The sequence below is a fragment of the Malus sylvestris genome, chromosome 12 (assembly GCF_916048215.2).
Source record: "Malus sylvestris chromosome 12, drMalSylv7.2, whole genome shotgun sequence".
In the NCBI taxonomy this organism is placed as follows: domain Eukaryota; kingdom Viridiplantae; phylum Streptophyta; class Magnoliopsida; order Rosales; family Rosaceae; genus Malus; species Malus sylvestris.
Window position 1 is genome coordinate 16,139,438 of NC_062271.1, and position 5,461 is coordinate 16,144,898.

The 5,461-nt window shown below is 41.4% G+C and overlaps 1 pseudogene; it reads left to right on the forward strand.

The window, feature by feature from the left end:
- The first annotated feature begins 1,372 nt into the window (after positions 1-1,372).
- On the forward strand, positions 1,373-4,399 carry LOC126592185 (expansin-A4-like; annotated as a pseudogene).
- Positions 4,400-5,461: the final 1,062 nt, after the last annotated feature.

Here is a 5,461-nt window from a genome sequence, read left to right on the forward strand (position 1 = left end):
CTAATCACTAACCAGACTACTAGGGAATACATGGCAAAACATCCGAAGATGACACAGTCCCTAAAGAAGGTACGAAATCAACTTGAGTTGTTTCAGACTTGCACCCTCACTTAAGTTCCTCGCGTAGACAATGCCTACGAGGACACACTAGCTGGCCTAGGCTCTACCCTCAACCACCAACTCAAACGCTCTATTCTGGTGGAATATCTAGACAAGCCAAGCATAAAGGTGGAACCAGCAACCGAGGTGTCACAGGTTAGTACAACTCCAAACTGGCAAGTTCCATTATAGACTACTTGGTCAATGGAACACTCCCCATGGAAAGATTGAAGTCTAGAAAGCTTCAAACAAAGGTAATACACTATTACATGTAGAACGACATTCTCGTCCGAAGATCCTACACTGGACCATATCTTCGCTGCCTAGCATTTCCCAACAACCTAAAGGTTCTAAGCTCATCCCATGAAGACATTTGTGGAAATCATTCTGGAGGCCGATCCTTAGCACAGAATGCTCTTAACGCATACTACTATTGGCCTATTATGCATCAAGACATTAAGGAGTTAGTACAGAAGTACGACTGCTGCCAACGCTATAAGCCAGTACTAGCATTGTCTGCCAGCGAACTACACCCACAGACAAGTCCTTGGCCATGCATGCAGTAGACAATTAACTTGGTAAGGCCATTGCCGCCCGCTAATGGGGGCAGAGTCGTGATGATCGTGGCAATTAACTACTTCACCAAATGGGTAGAAGCAGAGCGCATGACAACCACAACTCAGATGGACATATAGCGCTTCATATAGAGGAACATCATTTGCCGATTTGGCATCCTTTAATCCATCGTCACAGACAGTGGCCTGCAATTCGTAGGCAAAGATTTGGCAAAATTCTTCCAAAAATATGGCATCAAGCAGCACATGTCCACGTCAAGGTATCTCCAAGCCAATAGGCAGGCCGAAGCATCTAACAAGATGATTCTCGACTGCCTCAAGAAATCCTTCTCTGACAAAAAGGGAAAATGACTGGACAGACTCCCTGAATGTCTATGGGTGTATTGCATAACCAAACGACAAGCAACTGGTGAGATTCTTTTCTCTTTGGCATTTGGTTTAGAAGCAATCATTTCTCCCAATGTCATCATGCCAAGTATCAATACTCTATTGCCAAGCATCGAGCGAAATCGAAAGAAGATGGCAAAAAACTTAGATTTGGTAGAGCAAGAACGCTAGAAGGTCATCACCTGCATCGTAGCCTACCAGCAGTAGCTCATCTCTAGCCACAACAAAAAGGCCAAGATCCGAAAGTTCCAGCCCGGAGATCTAGTGTTTAGAAAAGCCTCATCATTACTTGCAGAGAAGGCTCTAAAAAGATGGATCCCATATGGAAAGGTCCGTACATGATCAACAGAGTAGGCTGCAAGGGTAGTTATACCTTCACCACCATGAACGACAAAGAGATCGAAAAACAATGGAATGCCTACAATTTGAGGAAGCACCATGTGTGACATTTTGCTACATTAAACCCCAAATACTCAAGTAACTCGATGGCCACCACCTTGCAAGCTAAGGACTATCCAGTTGTTATGCAGTTCCTACCTTACAACTAAGTTTTCGTTCATTTCACTCATTTTTCAATGTGGAATTTAGAAGTAATTTACAACTTGGCTCGACTACATGCTTACAACAACTGATCACTCCAGCACTTCAAAAAAAGACTGCGCCCTTGTAAATGACTCATCACAGGAATTGCACCCCCTAGGGACCAACCATACTCTCTAGTGCGAGAGGGTAAACCAATTCCCCGATACCTATATGGGTTTGCTCTTCAATGCAGGAGGATAAAGTTTACACTCCGAATATCGAGACATGGATGAGTCGTGCTGCCTTGGTGTAATTAGGCGCACGATAGCTTGTGCTGGGATTCCTAGAAGTAGCCGCAATGATCTTCTTCAAGGCTTAGCTAACTGAAAGATTTTGGGTCTCTTGCCCAATTCGCGAGGAAACGAGCTTTAGAGACGGAGGAGGCACATTACGTAGTACGCCTTATGGACGGTTTCCTTGGAACACTAAAGTTGCTACCAAATGCACTAAGGTAGCTTACGGTTTCCAGAAGACTGCCTACGGCTTGCCCTTCGAGCAGTAAGCCACACTAAACTTATATAACCGCACGTTTTTATGAAAGGTTAAACAAGTTAGCGCACATATACAAAGTTTCATCCATTGTCGACATGCTACGCAGTCGATAAGCTTCACTTATGCCAAAGTGCGAAATGATCTACACTAATTCCTAAAGTATGATACTTGCTATGCAACCCACGAAATTGGTTACATAAAGGCAAGGAGTTCTCTCTAATATTTGTTTACGAAATTCCATGCAACCGCGTACTTTTGATATGAGTGATTAGCGAATTTCATAACCCAAAAATCTTTAGTATGTTGTGATGTAGGCCACACAACTCAAAGGATTGAAGAAAGCCAAGGTTAACAGCCAAGTGGTCTCGCGGACTCGTCTGCTTCTATAAGTAAGGTGTCCGGCTGCCGACCTTATGGCTAACAACTATGTAAAAGTTATATACCAACACCTGCGGCAGCATAAGCTACGTGGGTTTGTCTGCTTATAGAAAAGCAACACGTCTGCCGCTAGTTTAAAGGTCAAAAGTTGGGCATAAATAAAAGAAGCGAAGATAAAGAAAAGTGAAGGAAGCAAGTTTATTAAATTTTCTAGCAAAATTGATAAACAAACAGCAAAGGTCGAAGAAGTTCAAGCAAAGCAAAAAGCAACAAGGAAAACAAAGAAAATCCTAAAGGGTACCTAGAAGACTACTTTTTAACAGCTTGGACATCCCACGACTACTCGGTCGCTGCACCTTCAGTAGCCGCGACGATCTTAGTAGCAGCATCATCCAACGCTTCACCCCCGACTTCCTCAGCCTGGGCACCAACTTCTCCGACTACTTCATCGATGGAAGCCTAAAAAATAAAAGCAAGCAAGTCTTCTGGAGAAATAGAAAAGGTCTCGAAGTCTTTTCCAGCCAACTCAAAGTCAGACGGCTTACCAAAGAGATTACCTACATAACCTAGCTTGTAGAAATCGGCCCGACTCTGAACTAGCAAAGCCTCGAGTCCAGCCTTCTCACTTTTCAGCTACTCGTTCTCCTCGGGCAGACCAACACGGACACGTTGCAGCTCATCCACTTCATTCTTCAGATTTTCATTGATCTTCAGTGCACTTTGGAGTTCCAACACTTGAGGTTCAAGCCCATCGATGACCTTATTGAAGTGGATCGCTTGATTATAAGCAGCATTCAACTCTTCATCCTTTGCGTAAGCAGTAGAACAAAGCTAAAAAACGGCACCCTCAATATTTTGAATTTGAGGTATGTAACATTGCTGAGTACCAATTGCCCACCAAATTGGAATCAACCTAGTGATAATGGAGGATGGTGCAATCCGCCACGCGAGCATTTTGATATAGCCAAACCTGTGTTCCTTAACATTGCTGAGTATAAGGCGGGCATTATTCCAGTCACGTACCGCAAGTGATTAAATGCACATGCATGTATTGAATAGATTGAATGTTTGATGATCAATACATAAAAATGGATTTATCACGAATACTAATGTTGTGAGACTAGCCATCTAAATCACACATTACTAAGATATAAATTTCAACTGTCCATATTGAAAAGCATGATAACATAACATGTACGTATATTAATTGCATAACGAGAATATTTCCCGTTGTAAAAAGATTTTAACGATTGCTAGAAATTGTTTTGTAGGGTTCCATGTCAAAAGAAAGGAGGCATGCGATTCACAATAATTGGGAACCCTTATTTCAATGAAGTGTTGGTATGGAACGTGGGAGGAGTTGGGGACATCATCAGCGTGCAGGTGCAGGGCTCCGACAAGCTCAAATGGACAGCAATGAGTCGGATGTGGGGTCAGCGGTGGGTTACTGGTGCCAAGATGGTCTGTGAGTCACGGACCTTCCGAGTTGAAGCAAGTGATAGAAGACACTCAACTTTGTGGCATGTTGCCCCAAAGACTAGGCAGTTTGGCTAGACTTTTGAAGGGAAGAACTTCCGATTGATCAAAAGCACATCATAAGCTTCGATGCTTCATGCATGTTGAACTCCTCCATGCCATAAACTAGGTTGGCTTGTCATTACAAATGTATATATATACTGGCCATGGAATTCTTGCCCCACTATGTAATAATAAAAGCAAGGCACTCGTATATACACAATTTCGTAAATTTTCCTTCTTTGATATTTTTCTTGAGTGGTACTACTCTCACCCGCCTCTCATATTTCTTGACCCACCGTGTATTCATTTGTCACGAACATTTTCACTAGTAGGTGTTGGCAATAAAATAAAACATGTGGTTAGAATCACTCTTTTATCTTTTTATTTTTTTGGTCAGACATGTTGTTAAGTCAATTGAAGATGATTATTTCTCAATATACTTTTCTCCCATGCTTTTCTTCATTCATGGTTCAATATTTTGGTGTCCTAGGCATAGAGGAACCACACCAATCTATCATGATTCCTCACATTTGTTCCTTGTGATATAGCGGAACCATGGCAATTACACTATCAAAAAATACCATTTACTCGACCACATTGAGCACCTATATAAAGGGGTTTGAACCTCCTGTTTTGGGGTTGGACAATTGAAAGGAGAGAGTGTTCATGTAATAAGGGGTGGCGAACCCCAGCAAGCAACACGGGTTTGCTGCAGGTAGGCCTGTGGCATAGGACAAAGACTAACATCATAAGGTTGTTGCCAAGTTAGGCTAGGGACACGTAGACAGGTCTAAGAAGAGCTGCAAGCCTTCTCAGTTTGGGCTGGGGGCTTTAGGCCCGAGTAACCCCAATGGCGAAGCCAGGAATTATTCGCAAGAAGGGCGAAATTTAGAAAGGGGTAAAAGGCTCCAAAAGAATTTAGACAATCATTCAAGGTCTCAATCCAGGGTTTGCAAGAAGGTTAGTTGATATTTCATTCAATTGAGTTAGCTTATTTTGTTGAGAATATTTGGACTATTCGGAATATTCAAATGAGGATTTGTGCACTAACCGTATTATTTGAAGGAGGATATAAGTATCGCTTCTTATAAGATTGTTCCATTGCGTAAATGTATAATGAGAAAGGTCCTAAAAGGAGTTAGGCTTTAGTCAGGAGGCGGGCTGGAGCCTAATGCCTAGTGCCTCAGCAGAACCTTGATTTATTATATTCATATAAATAAATGCCTATTTATAATAATAATAATAATAATAATAATATATAAAAATATTGAAAATTCTCCTTAGTACTTTGGTAAATCTAATAGTATGAGATAAAAATTCAAGTGATTACGAGTTTGTGGTGTTTTACGAAATATTTTTTGAATATCGTATGAATTTATTTTATATTTTATATGTGTGACTTGAAAATTATATAAAACAAAAGAATATAG